Consider the following 24,709-nt stretch of genomic DNA (forward strand, 5'->3'; position numbering starts at 1 on the left):
AAGTCTTCAGTTCCATCAATAATACACTTATATGTAATTCACTACAAACTAAAGTTTTGGGTCTACCATCATATACTGATTTACAGGTTATCTCTCACACATAACCTACTCAGTCAAAAATGGCATCTTTGCTAATTGCTTACCCATAGCTGTTCTCATCTTTTATGCAAACACAATCTTCTACCATTCCTCTACCAAGTATTATACTGCAATACAAGAGCTCCAAGACACTCTTCCAAATCCACAACCATGGTTGTTTCACAAACAGCAAGCACTGGACCTCAAAAAGACCAAAATAATACTTTTAAGAAAATTATCTATACCCCTAATCTATAACAAACAGTTTATAGGATGTGTTACCTCATACAAATATCTATAATGTAACTGTACACATTAACAGTCAAAAGATTAAACTTAACTCAACTCTCTTTGGATTCCACAAGATCTCTCATTTTCTCATCTTTGAGTGCCCAAATAATGAAGAGACTGCCTCCATCTTGACACTTAAATTATGGGATTCTATCCCTGCTGAATTCTGAAACACATATGTGCACAGTAAATTTGGAGAACAATTACTAACCTTTCTAGGAAACAGTGCCGCTTGTGCATGTTTCAACAGCTCTTAATAACATTAACTAACCTTAACTAATATAACCAAATTCTTAACACTACAACTTCTCTTCTCATCAGTTTTCTTATGCTAAACTCTAGTACTTGAACTAACTTGCCCATCTCATGACTCTCATAATTCCCTAACACCATTTAACCCCTTAAACTCTAACAGCTGACTTACCACTGTATAAATACAGGACACAATAGAAGTTACCTTAAATACAGCTGTTACTATTGCTGTGTTAATGTGATTATGTTAACACTGTGCTGATTGCCTTCTGTATTTTTTTGTTATATCTTGAATTTATTGTGTGAGGTTTTTAGTTTTAAAAATAACTTTATTTGTAGTAGAGTGAATGTGGCATGTGTAGCAACATGCGGGAAGTGTTCAGCCTCCAATGATGACAAGACCAGTAGAAGAATGAATCAGAGGAAAGGTGACTATTTGAGGAGTATTAAAAAGAAGGATGCATAGAATGCTTTGTTTAGAGATTCAAGGGTATGTCAAGATTTTAGGAAATTTACATGTTTGTGTTTGAACTGATAATACTTGATGTCAGGGGTGAAGATAAAATCTTTACTTTTGGCAGGAGGGAATTATCCCTAGTTGGCACCTATGTCTGTAATGGACAGAGGTAACCTGTGAAAGGTAGATCTTTCAGGCCCAAGCTTACACTTACCAAGGGTATCAGAACATGTCAGAGATTTGGGATGAATGGCTAGGCTTAAAAAGGCTCTTGTGGTTAACCCAGTAAACACGTATGAACCTATTATATTGGCAGATTTTATTAAAGGCAGATAGCTGTCTGGTATTAAATGAGGTTATTTCTATCAAACCAGAATTTAAAGACATAAAGTTAATATATACTGCATATATATATATATATATATATATATATATATATATATATATATATATATATTTATATAAGTGTGTGTGTATATGGGTGTGTGTATGTGTGTATGTGTGTGCGTGTGTGTGTGTGTGTGTGTGTGTGTGTGTGTGTGTGTGTGTGTGTGTATACACATATGCATGTATATCATTACGTCAAAAATTCAACTTGTCTGATCTTAACTTATTGAAGTGCATTGCATCTAAAGTAGCAAAGCTAAAAATAACCAAAATCCGATCAAATGTCTTTTTGCAGGAGGACGAGCCACCATACAACTCTAACTTATATATAATGCCACAGTCACACTATGATGGTAGAAAAGGAAGAAACCCTGGAAGTGCAACCATCAGCTCACATAATCCAGCACATTTGTAATAAAGCAAACAGCAATATTACTTATACACCTTTAAGAAAACTCATACCAGTGATGAAAAAAATAATTTAATAATGTACAAAAAATTTTTTCTCTTTTTTTTAATCTTTACATTTTGCTGGTTTATATGAAATAAATTTAGATAAATTGAATTTAGACAATTTGGGTATGTTTATGTTTATGGTTGTAGTCTATAAGACCACATGTTTGAACATTCATAAGAGCAAGCAATTTTAAAAAATATAAATGCATAATGCTGTCATTTTCACACCTAAATGGAGAATGTATTTTTGTACAAGATATATTTATACTCCTTTTATATGCCATGACACACAAATAACATAAAAAATGACTTTTTTATGAATAAAGTTAAAAATATATTTGCACCATTGTACATTTGCACCATTGTACATAATACAGTATAAGGGTATTTTATGTGTGTCTGTGAAACATAACTTGAAATTTTCATATTGAAAGTTAAGAAAATACAGAGATTCAAGGCTATGCTAAGTTTTTGGCAAAAATAGCCAAAACCAGTGGTTAGTCTGGGGTTAGCAATCTTGAAAAATGCCTTGAGGTAAAGGGTTAGCCAACATAAGTACACAAGAGATAGCTGAAGACAATAGAATGCTTAGCAATCTAAACCACTAAACGTACTGATGAAATTGTGCAAAATGTATCCAGATTATTTAAAACCATGCCTTATTCCTTGTGCAGAGAATATATAACACAGCTTAAGACTAACATTTATATCATCATAGTTATATGAGCATAAAGAGGAAAACAGAGAGAGAGAGTTTGCAACCATATCTGTATTGGCAATCATTTCTAAATTTGATTTAGTATAGTTTATTTTTCTAAAAGCATTCTTAAAAGCAATTTTACTGCTCTCCTCTTGTATATGAATAAGAGACACATTAAATATTTTCTTCAAGTGAGTTTTTATTTTCTTTCTTCAAGAGTCCCTCCCCCCTTTTCTGGAATTTCTGAACTTCTATAATGCAACCATTTGCTACACAAAATAATGATCATATCTAGGTTCTGGTTTCTTCTCTTTTAACTATCTGCAAGAAAGAAGGGAACCTTTTGCTCCAATTTAATGTTGCACCTATACTGTGCTTTCTTTCCATTCTGCTAATACAGAAGTATTAAACTTATATGAAAAGTGACATGTACATCTCTGTTTAACATAACATCAAAGTGGCCAAATAAGCCATCGTCTACCTACCATTAAAAGTGATATGTTGCAATATACTATACATTAATCATAGGATTATAGCAGGTTTTTAAGCTAACACAAGGTAATCCACAACGAGCAAACAAGCAAACTGTTAAAATAGCAAACCGGATCGAAATAAGAGCAAAGATTCTGAAAACTCCAAATTAAATTTATTAGAGCAAATACAAAGTGAGCGTATACACCCTTTCGGCAAACACAATGTTTCACCTTCTTCAGACAAATAACCTAAAACCATTTCAATACTGAGATTTATGTTCACAACAATTTAGGATAAACCAATCACTTTAAAATGCATTCATATGAATTAACGTTGTCAAGGGAACCTTAAAAAAAAATTCCATCAATACTAAAAATAAAAACCTAGGTGAAGTGCATGTTAAAACTAAAATAAATACATGATTATTACATAGTCATAAAATTATATATATAATAGCGTGCACAGATGTATAAATGGAAGTTTTAAAACACCAAGAAAGAGATGCATTCATAAAATACATGTTATACGTATTAAAAAACATTGCATATGCGTATACTAATAAATGAGTTAATACGAATACAAATTCCCAAGTAATAACTATTAATATTGCCTATGATACAATGGGTGATAATAAATAGTTTATTATTGACTTCCTTGTTCTATGAGTATATAAATGACTTTTAAATAAATACTATTATAAATACTAGTAAATGCAAAATAGATTACAATAACAAATTAATAAACTATACGTGTTATACCATAAGTTGATTTCGATTAAAACCTTATTTAAAAATGTTTTTTCTATTCTATTTGTTAATATACTTCTCAGTAGTCTAATAGCTTGATACTCCTACTGACTATTAATGAATATCACATTATTGGAAATTACCCTAATCTATCGATTATTAATAATAATTTAAATAATGATATAAAAAACTACAAACAAAAAAACATGTTCGTTTATTGAAAATTATATCTAGGTGAAAAACGTTAATATGGAGCCTGTTACTCAAGTCCTATTAGTCCAGCTATTAAGTAGATGTCATCTATTATATGAAAGCCATTTTAACACAGGTTTAATGGATAGAGCTTCATTAATACCTGGGAAAATATGGGCTCTAGTGCGTATCTGCCAAAGTAATTAGTTTATTTCCAATTGAATTTGCCAAGGGCCCCCTCTATTATCTAAATCTCTTTTTTGTAAAATTGTCAAAGCGAAAGTGTGGCCTTCGTTCTCTAAAATGTGCCTGGCTAAAGCGTTATTAACGTCCTTCTTACTTATCGCATACTGATGTTCATATATCCTACATTTTAATTTACGCTCGGTTTTACCGATATAAAATGCCTTGCACAAGTTACACAATGCCACATATATTACTATTTTTGTTTCACAATTATAATGATTATTGACTTTGTATATTCTATTATTGATAGTAAACTGATTGCCTATCTTTATGAACTTACATTGGGCGCATGCGCCACACTTAAACATCCCATGCTGTCTGTTTGAATTGACTTTATTCTTAGTTCTTTCCAAAAGGGATTTTAAATTATCCCCTCTCCTGTATGTGATCTTAGGGATATCACCTAATAAGTTCATCAGATGTCTGTCATTTCCTATGACCTCCCAATTTTTAAAAATAACTTCTCTGATTTCCTTGAAGTCCAAAGAGTAAGTATGTAGAAAACTAATGCGATACTTATTATTGCCTACATTACTTTTTCTCACCATGTCGCTTTGTGTATTGTCTACCATGTGATCAGTGGTGGAGATACAAATGTCCTTTTCACCTAATAAAGGAAAAAAGAAACCTTCATCACGTTTAGACGTAACTTCTGCTATTACATTCAAAATTAACGTAGAGGGATACCCCCTAGCTAAAAACATACTCCTGAGTCTGTCACATTCCATTTCATAGTCATGACGGTCGCTCACCATATGTGCCGCTCATACTATCTGACCTTTAATAACCGCTTTTTTCTGGTAATATGGATGGTTACTTGTATAATGCAACAGAGAATTGGAGTACGTTGGTTTTCTATAAATTAAACTTTTAAATTTACCATTAATTTTGTCATTGATTAACAATATATCGAAATAATTAATCTCATTTACCCCAATATTGTACGTAAAGTCCAAAAAATCAGTCATTTTGGAAATCTTCTCAACAAATAAAGGAATAAGTTCTTGATTTCCTTCCCAAATGCAAAATATGTCATCCTGGTACCTAGTGTACCAGGTGACATATTTCTGAAACCAGTCATTTTTAAAAAGGAGGGTATTTTCCCAAAAAGCCATGACAGCATTAGCAAATGTTCCCCCACAAGGTGAGCCCATTGCTACACCTGATGTCTGCAGATAAAAATTATTTTCAAACATGAAAAAGTTGTTGGTCAAGACCACTTCTAACAGTGTCTCAATCAAGTAGATAGTACCATCACTGACCTTCTTGGACAACATGAACTGCCTCACCCAATCAAGCCCCACCATTTGTGGTATAGTGGTATAAATCTTTGACGTCTATTGTCAAAAAAATGACATCTGGTGAGTACTTTTGTTTATTAATGTTCTCCAAGAAGGACCATGAATCCTTGCAGATTTGTTTTTCACTTTCTATAAGTGGTTTAATAATGCTGTCAATATATTTAGCACAAGCATAAGTGATTGACCCCCTACCATCTATGATGGGTCTAAATGGGGGGCGTCACATAGTCTCTTGTGCAATTTGGGAGTTCCAAAAAAAGCTGGAGTTCTAGGTGCAGCCATTTTCAAGTATCCATGGAGTTCCATGTCTGTAAACCCCTCCAGAAATAAGTCATTTAGAATATTATTGATCTTTTTATATGCCACATGAATTTCATTCAGGGAGACTGATTTATATGCAGGGGTATCCAAAAGCTTTAACATATAATCTACATACGTACAATAATCCATGAAAACAAGGCCTCCAGCTTTATCTGGTTTCATTACCCTTATACTGCAATCTTTTAACAAATTAATAAAATCCCACTCTAATGCAGTTATGTTACTAGGATGTATATAATTCTTGAAAATCTCATGATTTTGAATAGCCCATAAATCCATTTCACAAATCTTTTCAAAAATATTTAGAATAGGGTGAAGTGGTGGGTTATATGAGCTAGACACTCTGAGAGACTTCACAGAAACTACATCATTACCTAAAAGGGAATTAAGATTCAATTTACGTACAAATACTTTTAAGTCAATGATAGTTTTACTGATGTCCATACGTCGACCTGGGAGAAAGGAAAGGTCTTTTGCCAAAAAATCGACCATATCTTGATGTATGTCCATAACAGTATAATTATAAATAGTGAACTCCCCCTTAGAACTCTTGTGTAATTTTGGTTGTGAACCAAAATCTGGGGTTACATTCATCTCTTCTGTGCCTTCCTCCTGTTCCTGGTATTGGGCTGTTGTCGGACATAACACGAATTGTTGCCCCGGGAATAATTTACTTGGTGAAAAACCTGTTGGGTTTGCGGGTTTTGTGATTCAGAGTCTTGTATCACATTGCCTGTGCCATCATTTTGTTGGACATTCTGTCCTATATTGTCTGCACTTGTGATGTAAACGAAAGACATAGAGAGTTAAATAAGGTTGATCTAAGGCTAATTCAGAGAGGGTATAGTATAGACCATTTAAGAATGAGCAAGAATAAAATATTGGGGATCAATGATTGTGAGTATCAGAGATTTAATAAAAGTTAGGCTAATGTTGACTATGAAACATTTAAGAATACTATTAATGGGATGGAGGAAGAAAAGTTATTTTATGTGACTAAATTCTCCCCTCTATCGGATGAAATGGAAAAATTGATAAGGAAATATTGGCATCTTATTAATGAAGATGAAAGTATAGGTCATTTATTTCCCAAACATGTAACTTTCTCTTATAAGAGGGGGAAAAATTTAAAAGAACTATTAAATTATAACTTTTTGAAAGGAGATGATAGATCAGATCTTCCAATAGGTACACATCCTTTTGGTCACTGTAGCGTCTGTGTAAAGGTTATTAATTTAAGTAAAATTAATGGGATATCGTTCTCCCCTAGATTTTACTTTAATTGTAGGTCAGTGGGAGTAGTATATATATTGGGTTGTTCATGCAATAATGTATGATACATAGGGCAGACTAAAAGGATGGTTCGAGTTTGTATACTTGAACATTTAAGGGACATAAGAAATAATAGTGAATTCAGTCCCGTGGCCAAACATTTTGTTGACTATCATGGTGGTTGCTCTAATAGCCTAAAATTTTGTATCTTGGGGAAGCCATTTTGTCTTGAAAGTGGGGGTATGTTCATTCAAAAATTACTTGAATTAGAAACAAAAATGATTCTTAAATATAATGCCTTAAAACCTGGCGGATTAAATTTGGAATTAAGTATTTAAATTGTTGAAATGAATATAAATGTTTGTATTATGTAATATTTATAATATTTAAAATACTGAAATTATATAATTATTTGCAGTGATCTATTCAGCGGTATACTCATAAATAATTTATAAATAATTTTAATAAGATTTACTGTTTGCATCGACTATTTCCATCTTCAAAATTTGTAATTAAAATTAAATGAAAATTTCACTTTGAAACCAACAATGAAAGTTATTGTTGGTGTAAATATGAATGTCTCTTTAAATGAATGGAATTGTTTTAATTGACTATCTCAGATGTTTTTGTTAATTAAGATCAATTATGCTATTAAGAAAATGTGTATTTATACCTTGACAATATGCACTGTTTCTGTGATCCTTTGAAGGCGAAAGGCCGAGGTACCAGATCGAAAATAAAGAGCTGGCTTTATACTTGGATTATGTTTGTGTTTTGCTCTTTTTGAAGTGTTTGTGGAATGTGATACAAGAGTCTGAATCACAAAACGATCAAACCCAACAGGTTTTTCACCAAGTAAATTATTCCCGGGGCAACAATTCGCGTTATGTCCGACAACAGCCTAAAACCAGGAACAGGAGGAAGGCACGGAAGAGATGAATGTAACCCCAGATTTTGGTTCACAACCAAAATTACACAAGAGTTCTAAGGGGGAGTTCACTATTTATAATTATACTGTTATGGACATGCATCAAGATATGGTCGATTTTTTGGCAAAAGACCTTTCCTTTGTCCCAGGTTGACGTATGGACATCAGTAAAACTATCATTGACTTAAAAGTATTTGTACGTAAATTGAATCTTAATTCCCTTTTAGGTAATGATATAGTTTCTGTGAAGTCTCTCAGAGTGTCTAGCTCATAGAACCCATCACTTCACCCTATTCTAAATATTTTTGAAAAGATTTGTGAAATGGATTTATGGGCTATTCAAAATCATGAGATTTTCAAGAATTATATACATCCTAGTAACATAATTGCATTAGAGTGGGATTTTATTAATTTGTTAAAAGATTGCAGTATAAGGGTAATGAAACCAGATAAAGCTGGAGGCCTTGTTTTCATGGATTATTGTACATATGTAGATTATATGTTAAAGCTTTTGGATACCCCTGCATATAAATCAGTCTCCCTGAATGAAATTCATGTGGCATATAAAAAAATCAATAATATTCTAAAAGACTTATTTCTGGAGGGGTTTACAGACACGGAACTCCATGGATACTTGAAAATGGCCGCACCTAGAACTCCAGCTTTTTTTGGAACTCCTGAATTACACAAGAGACTATGTGACCCCCCATTTAGACCCATCATAGATGGTAGGGGGTCAATCACTTATGCTTGTGCTAAATATATTGACAGCATTATTAAACCACTTATAGAAAGTGAAAAACAAATCTGCAAGGATTCATGGTCCTTCTTCGAGAACATTAATAAACAAAAGTACTCACCAGATGTCATTTTTTTGACAATAGACGTCAAAGATTTATATACCACTATACCACAACTGGTGGGGCTTGATTGGGTGAGGCAGTTCATGCTGCCCAAGAAGGTCAGTGATGATACTATTTACTTGATTGAGACACTGTTGGAAGTGGTCTTGACCAACAACTTTTTCATGTTTGAAAATAATTTTTATCTGCAGACATCAGGTGTAGCAATGGGCTCACCTTGTGGGGGAAGATTTGCTAATGCTGTCATGGCTTTTTGGGAAAATACCCTCCTTTTTAAAAATGACTGGTTTCAGAAATATGTCACCTGGTACACTAGGTACCAGGATGACATATTTTGCATTTGGGAAGGAAATCAGGAACTTATTCCTGTATTTGTTGAGAAGATTTCCAAAATGACTGATTTTTTGGACTTTACGTACAATATTGGGGTAAATGAGATTAATTATTTAGATATATTGTTAATCAATGACAAAATTAATGGTAAATTTAAAAGTTTAATTTATAGAAAACCAATGTACTCCAATTCTCTGTTGCATTATACAAGTAACCATCCATATTAACAGAAAAAAGCGGTTATTAAAGGTCAGATAGTACGAGCGGCACGTATGGTGACCGACTGTGATGACTATGAACTGGAATGTGACAGACTTAGGAGTATGTTTTTAGCTAGGGGGTATCCCTCTACGTTAATTTTGAATGTAATAGCAGAAGTTACGTCTAAACATGATGAAGGTTTCTTTTTTCCTTTATTAGGTGAAAAGGACATTTGTATCTCAACCACATGGTAGACAATACACAAAGCGACATGGTGAGAAAAAGTAATGTAGGCAATAATAAGTATCGCATTAGTTTTCTACATACTTACTCTTTGGACTTCAAGGAAATCAGAGAAGTTATTTTTAATAATTGGGAGGTCATAAGAAATGACAGACATCTGATGAACTTATAATTTAAAATCCCTTTTGGAAAGAACTAAGAATAAACTCAATTCAAACAGACAGCATGGGATGTTTAAGTGTGGCTCATGCGCCCAATGTAAGTTCATAAAGGTAGGCAATTAGTTATCAATAACAGAATATACAAAGTCAATAATCATTATAATTGTGAAGCAAAAATAGTAATATATGTGGCATTGTGTAACTTGTGCAAGGCATTTTATATCGGTAAAACCAAGCGTAAATTAAAATGTAGGATATATGAACATCAGTATGCGATAAGTAAGAAGGATGTTAATAATGCTTTAGCCTGGCACATTTTAGAGAATGAAGGCCACACTTTCGCTTTCACAATTTTACAAAAAAGAGATTTAGATAATAGAGGGGGCCCTTGGCAAATTCAATTGGAAATAAACGAATTACTTTGGCAGATACGCACTAGAGCCCATATTTTCCCAGGTATTAATGAAGCTCTATCCATTAAACCTGTGTTAAAATGGCTTTCATATAATAGATGACATCTACTTAATAGCTGGACTAATAGGACTTGAGTAACAGGCTCCATATTAACGTTTTTCACCTAGATATAATTTTCAATAAACGAACATGTTTTTTTGTTTGTAGTTTTTTATATCGTTATTTAAATTATTATTAATAATCGATAGATTAGGGTAATTTCCAATAATGTGATATCATTAATAGTCAGTAGGAGTATCAAGCTTTTAGACTACTAAGAAGTATATTAACAAATATAATAGAAAAAACATTTTTAAATAAGGTTTTAATCGAAATCAACTTATGGTATAACACGTATAGTTTATTAATTTGTTATTGTAATCTATTTTGTATTTACTAGTATTTATAATAGTATTTATTTAAAAGTCATTTATATACTCATAGAACAAGGAAGTCAACAATAAACTATTTATTATCACCGATTGCATCATAGGCAATATTAATAGTTATTACTTGGGAATTTGTATTTGTATTAACTCATTTATTAGTATACGCATATGCAATGTTTTTTAATACGTATAACATGTATTTTATGAATGCATCTCTTTCTTGGTGTTTTAAAACTTCCATTTATACATCTGTGCACGCTATTATATATATAATTTTATGACTATGTAATAATCATGTATTTATTTTAGTTTTAACATGCACTTCACCTAGGTTTTTATTTTTAGTATTGATGGAATTATTTTTTAAGGTTCCCTTGACAACGTTAATTCATATGAATGCATTTTAAAGTGATTGGTTTATCCTAAATTGTTGTGAACATAAATCTCAGTATTGAAATGGTTTTAGGTTATTATTCTGAAGTGGGCGAAACATTGTGTTTGCCGAAAGCGTGTATACGCTCACTTTGTATTTGCTCTAATAAATTTAATTTGGAGTTTTCAGAAGCTTTGCTCTTATTGCGATCCAGTTCGCTATTTTAACAGTTTGCTTTTAAGCTAACACTCCTAGAGCCTTTTTAAGTCTAGCCATTCATGCCCCAGTTTCCCCAATTATCAATGTCCACGGGCTAGAATGGCTTTGGTATATGTCTCTGGTTTAGGGCATCTGGAAAGTGATCCTTTTTGCACCATTACTTCTCATCTCATGCCCAGATCCCAGAACTCTCACCCTCATACTTGGAAGAGTTGATTTTAATTTCAAACATCTCTTTATTTTCTGCATAAATTTTTCATATCATTAGGGCAAACAGGGATTCACCAAAAAACTCATCTTGTAAAAGGGAAAGGTTTCCTATATGAAAACTGAGTGACCTGTTTGGTGACCCTGCATCTCCCATAATCCAAGCTCAATCTGACTACATCTGCATAAGACAGGCTTGCCTTATTATTCATTCAAAGTGCATCTTTTGTCGCTCTTCACATCAATCCCCAAATCTCACCAGAAACTTCAGTCAAAGCCTTTTTAAAAGTAGTAAGTGCTTTTGAGAGCACCTTATTATACTGTTTTTCCAGTCTATGTGTATAGCAGCATGACTATCCACCTGGCAGTATAAGCCTTGACTCTAGATGATTGTCACTGTTAAAGTGACACCACATCCCCCCATCCCCAAGTAAAAAATGGGAAAAGGGGTTGTGGATGGATGGATGGATGGATGGATGGATGGATTTCCAGTCTATAAGTTAAATGTTCTGAATGAAATGCAGCATTAATTACTCTATGTATGATCTTCTTTTAAAGGCATGAAAATCTATCTCTGATAATGGTCTTCCTAGGAACAATTAGATGGCTAGATATATTTTTAAAGTGCGCACTTTGTTATATAGCAAAATCAGCACACTCTTTCACAAGTAGAGATGCTTTGGGAATACTACCATCTTTCTTGCAGAAAGTATTTTTATTTCTCTGAATCCATTCTTGAAGCTTCCTTTTTCTTTGTAAAACAAGGGAACAAAGTGAAATAGTGTCATACATCATGACTGCATTCTTTTATGTGCAATGGGCCAAGTATATCGTAAACTTTGACTAATCATCGGTTTCTTTCATAAATGGCAGTCCAGGGCAACCTGTCACCAAACAGGTTAATCAAAGAATCTTGATCACTGCTTTGTAGTTTTAATTAAAAAACAACAACAAAATACTGACAGGCATCATTATAGCACACTGTGGTGGATGAGCTGCCAATTGTATCATTATTTGTTATAGGTATTACATATATGGTTACTATCTGATCTTCAGTTTGAAAGAGAAGTGAAATGTGCACACACACACACACACACACACACACACACACACACACACACACACACACACACACACACACACACACACACACACACACACACACACACACACACACACACACACACACACATATGCACACAAACACAGTAGAAAAATCTGCTTAGGCACTGTTAGCAGTGCTACCAGCATGGTATGCTGGATGTCTTGGGTTTGAGTCCTAAATGAGGGCTAATATTATCCTTTCACGTCCATGATTCTAAATGATCATTCACTGCAGATCAAATGTTTTTAAATTTCTTTTTAAATGCATGCAAGTGTAGGCAGTGCGGCATACTGCTAAGAAACTGAATACCTAACAGACATATATAAAAGATAGGCAAAGTGCGTGTGTGCTGGGCGGCCTTTACTGTAAAAGACAGAATCTTAAAGATCATTTGCACAAAACTCTGACTACAAATATAAACATAATCACAAGTAAGTTATAATAAAATGTATTACACAGCTATTGTGTGTCCTGTACTAGTATTCCTAGGTTCATAGCATTTTTCTGCTATGTATTTTATGTTCAGTGATTAAAGCTTTTTTGTTTGTTGTTCCCCCCTGTGTTGCCCTTGCCCAGTGGGTGCTCTACCTTCACCCAATTGGCCATATATGTTTGCAGAATGGGAACCAGTTACTCTTGGTAACCATTTGAAATGTCAGGACCAACTAGACTGAGTCCTGAAACATTAGAAACTGAATGGCCAGAATAACAGTTTTATATACACTAAGTCTGAGATGGCTATTTCCCAGAATATTACCTTTTCTGTGATGTATGGCAATCTTTGCGTTAGTATATCTAAGTCTGTGGAGTCAACAGGAGCAGGGGTTGGGGGGTGGGGCCTTGCTTACCTGCAAAGAAGAAGTTTAAAGGAGAAGGGAGATGGTTAAGATTTGCTGTTCTCCTGCAGTTGTGATCTTTTTTTTTGATATGTTGGCACTCAGCATTTGGAGCACCAACATTTCAACAGGGAACCATTATTTCCAAGCTATGTAAGAACACTATTGCCCATTCATTCCAGCCCCAGCACCCCAATCAGCTCTCTTCTAACCAGCACGATTTTGATGTTAGACAACAGGTCAGCTTGCTGATCCTGGGAGGTGGCCTACCCTGTCCACTTGGAAACACATCCTCCTTGGTGGCCCCTTATATCCTACTGTCATTGCCTCCCCACAGGGAGCAGGCTTCCTCATGTTAGTTTCCTTTTAAGGCAGCACAGGTTCAGCTGGCTTCCAGCTCTTCTAGGTAAATACCTAGTGTCCCCACTAGCTGCCACCCATCTGTGAGCTACAGCCACCTTCCTTTCCCTAGCCATTCACTCTCATACTTCTTCCCAACCAGGCCTAAACCTGGCTTTTCATACACAACATTTATGAGTAATATAGTCCAAGAAACCTTGATGAATGAAATGGTTGACAATCAATTCCTTATAAGGTACAGTTACAGTCCAAGTAGTTAACACTGCACGTGTAGGGGGAGGGACAGGCAAATGCCTCCCTCCCCACTGCACTGCCTTTCCTTCTATACCATGCTGACAGAACCTTATGAGAATTTATTCTGTTGTCCAGAAAGAATTGTGTTAGTAAGTCACCAAATGAATAAATTAGAAAATGCCTTGTTAAAGAAAATGGCAAGATATATTAAGGGATGTTTAATATATGTGGTACAGTGAGTTTGTACTGCTGTTTGAGATGAAGGGATTGAACAACCTACAGTATAAGTATACTCTTGTGCTCTTGTGAACACTTCACTGGTTGATAATCAATATAATTTGTCTGCTGACCTCGTACTACATTTTATACTTGAACCCTATTCCATACTACATACAATAGTCTAATCCTCTGCCTGAATATTTCCTGTACTTCTCAGCCTGTGACCTCATCGCAGTACAGTACATCGCCATGTTGCACTGTTCTGAAAGCCATGTGCTCCATGCTGACAGCTCACCATATTGACCAACACCCAACTGATGCAATAACCCAATGGTGTGCTGTGTTTACTGGCATCATGTAGTCATATGTATTGCATTTACTTATTCTAAATCATGCATTGGTTTATGCGGTGAGGTATGCTGCATGGTATTCTGAATATCTGCATGCCAAGTCCCAACACATTTCACAGGTATCATAGACTTTTAACCTTGTGTACACCTCATACTGCCTTTATGTGATATGAAGAGATTAAAACGTGATTTACTTTTTTCTTTTTCTGCTTAAATATTTTTGCTTAAGTCTGGGGACAGTTAGCATAGGATTAGTACATTTGAAGTACAAGAAATGTAATAGTAACATATTTATTAAGGACTTCTACTTTATTTTAGCTTTCCAGTGTTTTTATGGTTAGCTAAACTGTTTAATGTGTTAATCTCAGATTATAAATTTGAGCAATAATGATTATTCAGTGTTAGCACAATTTGTGTGCAATTATATGTCAAATTGTTTGAAAGGTTGTGAATAAATAAAGTTGCTTTATAAAAAAGAAAAATAGTTGCAGAATTCTATCTACTTTGTTTCAAAGCAATCTTGCAGTAGTTTGGTAGACAAAATACTGAAGGAAAATGCGTAACTGATCTCATATATAGTGTCACTTATTTTAGCACATTTATAAATCTTCAGTAATATGACTGTCTTAGTGACAGCTTTTTACTGCACATATGCTCACTGGGAATATAGTGGTGTGTAATGGGTGGGCTGTAATTTAGAAAACAAGTTACTGTCTGTCTGGACCCTATTTCAGAGTATCCATTTATCTACTTTTCTTGACTGATAGCCTCATAATTACTTAAAATATCAGTTTTTATTTGAAAAAAAAAACACATTTGCATGACTGATGCTTTAAATGTACACGGTTTATGTTTGACCTTTGCACTCAGCACAACTAATTGAAGCAGTTTCAATAAATGCTGATAGCACAATATTATCAGAGTGCTCTGATCTCACATTCATGAAGGTTTGTCATTTTGCGGAATATTCCCAAGATATCATGCATTTTTAATAATGCAGAACAAAAAATGATCAATATACATTTATATGTAAATTATATTTGTGACAGGTTTGGGTCATGAGATAAAGTCCATATTCCTAAATATGATGTGAGCAATTAAATACTGAATGCAAAGTTCTTCACAAAGATGTGTTTGCTGAATATAGTGGGTAAGATTTTATGTGGCTTGAAACAGCAGCAAACAGAATAATTTCATAATATTTAATCATTTTTGTATCAGTATAAAAATGAGAGGTACTGATTGAATAGTATAACATGATATGCAAATTAAATAAATAATCTAAACAGGAGTTCCAGCCATGGTGATCAATGAAGAAACAATGATAGATTCCACAGTAAAACCAAAAAACTTTTATTTCACCAAGAAAAAGGATGGATAAGCGCTTTCGCATGGGACACCCCACGCTTCTTCAGACATTACACAACACATAAACTTCCTTAAATATAAGAAATAGGCGGGAAAAAAACTTTTAAAAGGCAATTAATTATATAATTAAATTATTAAATAATTTGGCCAAAATCTGTTTTTAAAGACACAGTATAGAGTTCATTAAAAACGTTGCTACATCAACAGTATATTCTTCCAATTTACTATAGCACAATCAATTGTCTAAAAAATATATGTATGCAGTATAACAATTACATAGATACCTTGTTAGATCAGCTAGATCTCACATTAATAATCTTACTGTAAAATTGATAGCATAGATGATGTTTATAATGTCTATGTTTTCATATTATAAGTAGAAGCATTTATAAAATGCAGTATCTATCGTTTAAGTCAATAACTCAACAGTTTTTATGTTATGTTGTAATAAGTAAAAGGATAGAAGCTATACAAGCTAATACATTAATAAAGTGTTCAATAAATAAGTATTACAAGGCTCTAAGTAGGACTAAATAAATAAAAAATGCATACATCTACATAAAAACTAAGCATATACACAAAAATACATGTTAGTATAAAAATAAAAGTAAAAATTCTATTTCATAAGTATTGGTTTTATAGATACAAAATAGTTCAGTCCTGGAAATATATGTGCACTGAACTTAAAAATCCATTTTAATTCTGCGATAGCTAATTCATTGTCCAAGTCACCACCTCTTGTGTTTTCCTTTAGTATCTGTAGCACTCTAAAACGAAAACTATGTGAAGGATGTTCCAACAGATGTTTTGCTAGTGCATTGGTTTCTATAGCCCTATGTATATCATAGATATGATTATATATCCTGTCCTGTAGCCTTCTCTTGGTTAAACCCATATAGAAGGCTTCACAGGACAAACAATCTGCGAGATATATTAAATTGCGCGTATTGCAGGTAGCATGAAACGTAGGGGTAAAGTGCAATGTGCTGGTAGGATGTTTAAATATCTGATCTTTGGTAATGTACTGACATCTGTTACATTGATTGCAGGCAAATGTGCCAAAAGGCATAGCTACATTAGTGTTCAAAGTACTTACAATATGATGGTCTTTACAGAGAATTTGTTTCAGGTTCTTACAGTTATTAAACAAAAAGACAGGTTTGTGACCAACTAGTGATCTGGTCTGTGGATCTATGGTCAATACATTCCAATTCTTGTGTATTACAGATTTTATATCATTAATGTCACTAGTATACTTAGTAGTATACTTGACATATTTTTCATTAGCATATGATCCATTTCTAGTACTGAATTTGTTAGAACCTTTATACAAGTTAGACACTCTGTCAATCACATCAATTGACGGAGTTAAATGGCTCAGTACTTCTTCTCTAGCACCTCTTACCAAGTTTAATTCATAACCCCTATCTATAAATAGGCACTCCATAAGGTCAGCCTCTTTCATTAAAAGCTTACGATCCTTACAAAGCCTAGATATTCTGGTAAACTGGCTTTTCACAATACCATAAAAGATGTGCCTAGGATGCATGCTGTCAAACCTGAGTATGGTATTCTTCCATACTGGTTTCCTGTATAATGATGAGACAATGGATCCAGAGTCAGTAATCCTGAGTGTCACATCTAAAATATGTACCTCCATGGATGACATTTCTTTAGTGAACCTAAGGAAAGAGGTGGTGGTCTCTAGGTGCGACAAAAACTCATCAAACATCCCCTTGGATCCCTCCCAAACAATAAGGATATCATCCACAAAACGATGATATGATCTAACATATTTAAACATCTCATGTTGGAACAAAAAAGTTTTCTCCCAATTGAAAACCACCAGGTTGGCATACGTGTTCGCGCAGGGGGTTCCCATAGCAACCCCCCATTGTTGTAGGAAACATTGGTCTCCAAACAAAAAAAATGTTGTTACATAATACTAGTTCAAGCAGCTGGCAGATTAAAATCACTCTGTCATTACTAAAGGAAGTCTCACTAACTAGTAACTCCCTAACAAACTGTATGCCAACATCATTGGGTATGGAAGTGAATAGGTTTTTGACATCAAGCGTGATTAAAAAATATTCATGCTTGGTAACATCTAGGCATAGATTATGTAGGCTTTCCAATAGATGGTAGGTATCCTTCAAGATAGAAGGAAAGGTATCAACAACTGGTCTCAATATCTTTTCAAGAAAGATAGAAACATTAGAAGTAACCCATTTTTCCCCAGATACAATAGGTCTCATAGGGATAGGTGTAATTCCTTTATGGACCTTGGGCAATCCTTTAATAATGGGAAGTGAAGGATGTCTGATGGAAAAATATTCAAAAGTCTCCGCACTTATCTGTCTACACATTAACAAATCAAATAATGTGTCTTGTACATTCTTCACTATGTTAGCAACTTCAGGTTTATCAATCAAACTTATAGGTGGATTCATCAGATAACATCAATGACATGTTATTTAAATAGTCTATGGTGTTCATTAACACTATTCCACCCCCTTTATCCGCAGGTTTCGCAGTACAATCATGATTATTCATTATATGCTGTAATGACCTATATTCCTGTTCAGTTAAATTATAATATTGCCCTTTTCTATTGGTATTAGAAAATAGCCTATAAAAGTCAGCTTCACATAGTTTAAGTAAACATTCCACCTGCAAGGGCATGTTAGGTACAAAAGAGCTGCTTCGTTTAAACTGTGGAGGTTGTGAACTGTTAGATGGTGTGTCACATTTGTTAGTAGAAAAAAATATCTTTAAAGACAATTGGCGACAAAACAATCTAAGGTCTATAATGGTTTCACTAAGTACTGCTCTATGAGCAGGAACAAAATTAAGACCTTTGTTCAGTAAACTAGCATCACAACTGTCCAGTACATAGTTAGAAAAATTAAAAACCAAATGAGTCAGTTCCTGATTTTCGCATGTTGCATGGGCCTTTCCCCTGAAAATTTTCTTTTTCGTCGACCCCTGCTGATGGACCTCCCTCTGTTTTGCTGCATATATTTCCTCTGATACGGCAAAAAAGGAGCGTTCCCTGGGTGAGTAGACTTTGGAATAGCTCCATTGCTGGAACCAGCTCTGTTAAAAAAGGCTTCCTGGTTAGGTGGAGGCGTGTCTGTAACTGTGCGTTCATTGCTGTTATGAGCACCTAACAATAGTTCCGTAACTGATCCAACACTATTAACTTGAGAAGAAATGGTGGGGGTTTCTTCCATGATATGCAAATTAGAAACCTTAGCAGAATGATGAAAGGGTTCTCATCCAGGAAAAAAGAGGTCATTGTTCCCCTCTACCCAACACTCATTAGACCCATTATAGAGTACAACACTCCTTTTGAAATGTACCTCACAAGACATCTGCAGCAGCTGGAAAGGCCACAGAAGTACCTCACAAAGAGGATTACTGACCTCAAACAGATGCCCTACACTGACCGTTTCAAAAAACTCCAGATTTACTCTGTAGCATATCGCCTACTCTGAGGTGATCTCTGCCTAACATATAAAGCTAAGAGCTGTTGGACATGCTACACCTAAAGAAATCCCAATCCCTCCGAGCTACATGCTCTAGCGACCTAAACTTTGTCACCACAATAAACAGGACATGCTGGAGGGATAGATTCCTGTCGCAGAGACTTCCCATACTCTGGAACAGGCTACCCATCTATGTCAAGCAAAGTTCTTCATTAGCACTCTTCAAGAAAAATCTTGATGAGTGGATGGAAAATAGGAAATACACCCCGGGGATCACTTCTGTGTCTCTGCTCGACAGTGGCACAGGAAAATAACTTTCTTGGGTGGTGTAAGCCAGGGAACCTTGTTGGCTAGGCTTACGTAGGCCCTCAGGCCGATAGCCTAGTACCTACCTATGAACCTATGAATCTATGATAATAATATATAGTGCTCTTAATAATGAAAGTATGGCATATTAAATCTCCTTTGACTCAAAGCATTATCAGCATAAATAGTTTTATTTCTTGAAATGTATTTATTAGTCAAATCAATTTGTCTTTTGGTATCCTATATTACATAGGCGATCAGCTGTTCATATCCTCAGCTGTTGTTTGCATCTTAGAGTACAACAACTTCCGCTATACTACTCTCAAAATGTTAGTGCAAGAAAAAATAAGTGGGACCGACAGGGAACAGAAAAAGATTACATGCACAGATGTGTGCTGCTTTCCCCCTTGGTATCTACATATCATTAGCAAAATTATACCAAAAGGGTTCAAAAATGAACCTGCTGACAGAAAACTGACCTGTACAATCCAAACACAAAGAGATGATAACTACTTCCATAGGCAAAAACCATCTCATTATCAATTCTAGCTTCAGCATGCAAAAGCACATACACACAATTAAACTACAATCATTTGTAACCCAGGCATTTAATACTCAGTATTAGCAAGCAATATGTTCAGGGTAATTAGCACAACACAGACAGCATTTTTGTTTACCATTAACAGATGTATATCTGATTTATAAACTCACTCTAGAAAGGTACGTAGAGGCCACTTATTAAATTGTGTAAGGATTGTAAACCATGGTAACGTCAGAGGGGAAGGCAGATTTGGATGAAGATGACATTGATGATACATTAATGATGGTTCTTGTAAAAGCTGTACAATACTGCTTTCAAGCACAAGTAAGCACACAACAAGAAATATGCATTTGATTTTCTCTGGCATTCACATTAGCAATGACTGGAAATGTAAGTAACCAGTTTCAGGATAAAGTTCATGAAAGGAAGTGAACCATTTTACTATGATATATCAGTAGAACATATGCATGAAAGTACTATAAGGGCGAATCATAAAATGATCGCAAGGTAGAAATAATCAACACATTTAATTTTGCTTTATAGAATTCTTTTTTCAGTCATGCCAGGAAATTTATTTTTCAGGATTATATATGAGATAGATATAGCAGATAGATAACAACCATTCTAAATATTTTCTGCTTGTCCTTAAAGCTGTGAGAAACTGATTAATTTTTCAGGTGCAGCATTCCACTTACCAGTATGGCAAACACTATGTCTGAAAATAAAATCATCTTCACAAGCCTTAAATTATTACAATTATGCAACTCCCTGAGAAAAATGGAAGGCTTAGTAATAAACTCTGGAGGCTTTTTGTCAGTAAGATACAATAATCTAGGAATATATGATTACAGGATCATATGTGCTTCCTTCCAATGAGTGAGCAGAGATTTGACAAATACAAATAAAATAATCAGGAGAAATACAGATAACATAAATCTGTCTCAGGAAATGTCTTGAGTATATAATGAAAAAAATTCAGAACCACACCACCAGATTTTAGTGACTTCCCAATAAGTAAAAGGTTTAACAATGATTTCCTAAGGTAGAAAAAGATTGCAGACTAAAATACTGGATATTAGTGGTCAAAAATAAAAAAAAAAATATTAAGAAAATAGCTAATTTTCACAGCTATCATTGAAGAGAACAAACTTCTTTCTGTCAAACACACTGACAGTTCAAAATTCCAAGAGAAAGCAGCATATTTTTTTCACTGTCAGAGGAAGACAAGGACTTGACACTATCTTATTCAGTGAGTACTGAAGCTATGCTTTCACTGACACATGTCAAGTAATTGAATACATAGAAACTTCAAGCAAAACAAAAACAGCCAAGTTAGTGCTTTCACCGTGTGATACCTTAAACCTCCTGTAATGGAGGCCCATGGAATATATGCAAATGACCCCTTAAGGATAGCAAGTATTTCAGATACATGTCTACTGAATGCCTATTACATTTTCCTTTTTTAAGTCTTTATGGATACAGTCAGGCCAATAAAGCCAAGACTCACTCGCTCTAGACATGCACATTCCATTACAGGTGGCTTAAGTTATCATGCAGTGAAAAATCTAAGCTGGCTGGGCTTTTCTTGCAGTTTTACAGAATGGTTTGTCTGTGTGACCCTTTAACCCTTTAGTTTGGATTTTACTTGGGATGATTTGTAGTCATCTTATGTTTATGGGTAGCAACTATTTTTACAAACTCAATGTTTCCAAAGCTTAGTCAAACAATCCACGTATGCTGTGCTAATGATGTCAATAAAAAGGCCAAAACATGCATGCCCACAGCTAGTGGGGTTTGGTTTACGAAAACTGAGAAAATTATGAACAGAAACATGACATGAACATGAACAATGAATATTTTCAGATTATTTTATTGAGTCAACCTTTTTGATAAAAATACATTGATTTATATCATTTCCAAATTCAGAGTTATTGACGTGTAAATAGGCCTCCACAAATCTAAAATGTTGTCCTTAATCATTCAATAAATAAGCAGTGAGAAATGCTGTTACTCCAAAGAGAGCTTATGGAATTCTTCATATTCACCTAGTTAGAGTTGTATAAATACTTGAATAAGTATTGCAGGCCTACCTTGTGGAAATGTTTACTTTATATAACAGCACAAATTTGGAATTAGCAAAGTGGGGCTGTTATCTGTCTTAAACGATCAATAAACATTGCAGTGTTTGCAGGTAGTCAAAATATTATAACTGGTGTATTTTGTGCAAAAAGGGAAAGAGTTATTAGACCCTAATGAGTATGACGAGTGGGACATAAAAATAAAACAGTATATAAAATATCACGGTCTTCTGCCTGTTTTTATAATTTTAAGACAATTACATATTTCCAGTTGTTGCATCTATTTGAAGACAACAGAAGAAGCTTATTTAAGAACGTATTCTAGAACCCCCAACTTGGTGCCCTTCTTTTTTTTTTGTTGATCTGCAGCAGGCTTCAACTGACGTGTTATTAACAATTAAACTACTGTCAGATTTGCCAGACTTTCCCTAGAGGAACAAAGATTATTTTAGTTATCATGAATGGTACATATTTTTTAATCGTTTTGTTCTCTAACCCCATGCATGGTTTTCACTGGAAAGATGCAACTTCTTGTATTTCTACTTTCTATTAGCCAATATCCTCTTAAACAGCTCTCTTTCATTCCAGAATGAATTCAGATTGGCTACCATGTGCATGTATACTTTCTACTTTAAAGCCTTACTTTCTGGCATTGCCCTTTAGTAACACTATTTTTCATTTTGACTACACTGACACTTTGTTCATCTTAACAAATTGCAGCTTTCATTTAACATTGTATAGCTACTTTTGAACTGTACATTTGTAGACAAACTTTTTTTTGTAATATGATTCACTTATGAGTTTATATCTTCCAGAGAATGAACTGCATAACATTTCATGTACTTATGACAATGACATTATGATTACAGCTGTTGCATTTTTCAAGTTCCTGTCTAGCCATGTACTTTAAGTAATTGTTATACTATTTAATATCACTTCTGTTAATCTATTGCATTATTGCTTTTAGGCTTCACTAGGGAGCTTTCTCTTCTTACGTTTCATGTGTATACGGACTCTGCCCAGCAGTATCTAATTTAGATAATTTGTAATATATGGATTTATGTATTTGTAATGCTTCTGTGAAATGTAATCCCTGTTTTTCCAAAAGATATGCAGTTCTACTGGCAGGCAAAGCTTATCTGTCTTAACTGCCTGAGCTTCAACTCAATCATGAATGGAGTTCCTCCATTGGAAATTACTGTCAGTGAGGGGTGCCAGAAGTGATTCAATTTTAGGGGGAATTTCTCTTTCTTTGAGTTGGTGTGTCCATGCAGTTAGTATATATAAGTTCATGGTGTGTGTATGTATGGGGGGGGGGGCTTGCCCCCTGCAAAAATACTTAAAAAAAATATTTTTTGGCAAGATATTTTCGGTGAACACAGTTCACAGATTCCATTCCTCAATGCATTTGCTTTTGTATATTCATAGTGGAAGCAATAGACAATTGTGTGCCTCTCTTCTATTGTGTTATTGTGTGTTATATTTTACTCTAAACATGTCCTTATAAGTAGCACAACTTCAGTTTTGGTCAAATATATTATATTTTAAACATAATTTATATGGAAAAGTTTTTTGAAGTATTGAAGTTTCATTACTGTCAGCACCTTATTTAGACTACAAGCTGTATCTGACTTAAAACTGTATATTAAACTCATCACCTTGGAACTTGAATCCAAAGACAACATTTTGAATTGGGGCTTGTTTTTTTTTCTTGGCCCTAATGGCATACATCAACTTATATGTCATCAAGACGCCTTTGAAGAACTGTACTAAAATTGTTGTAAAGCTGAGAAGGAATATTGATAATGAGACTGACAATAATTTCATTTAGAATTAGTTTCTATGTAAGTGTAGAAGCAAAAGTGATAGAAAGCCAACCTTGAATATCATGTCCACAAGTCTTTCATACTCTCCATGCAAAGGATTTTACCTGCTGAATCTTCTTATTTATAATAACCGGCACTGAGATTGCACCAGATTATGCAAATGGCTTTTAAGGAAACAGTTACTCATCTCACAACCATATACTGCTGAGTGAAAATATAGTATATGTGAAAAAAGTGTTAGGGTACAGTTGTTCCACCACATGAAACTGCTGCAATTATTAGTTAAAAGCAATATGTACTCAATAAAATACGTAGAAATACTCATTGCGTCATAAAGAAGACTACTCTTCTGTTAAAAAATCAAAGACTTGCTAAAGATACTTTAACAGAGAGACAGTCTAACTAAAACACAAAATTGAAAATGCCACAAAGGATATATTTGAAATCCCTTAGGT

Source organism: Protopterus annectens, chromosome 5.part0, assembly GCF_019279795.1.
Source record: "Protopterus annectens isolate FY-2018-M chromosome 5.part0, PAN1.0, whole genome shotgun sequence".
Classification (NCBI taxonomy): Eukaryota; Metazoa; Chordata; order Ceratodontiformes; family Protopteridae; genus Protopterus; species Protopterus annectens.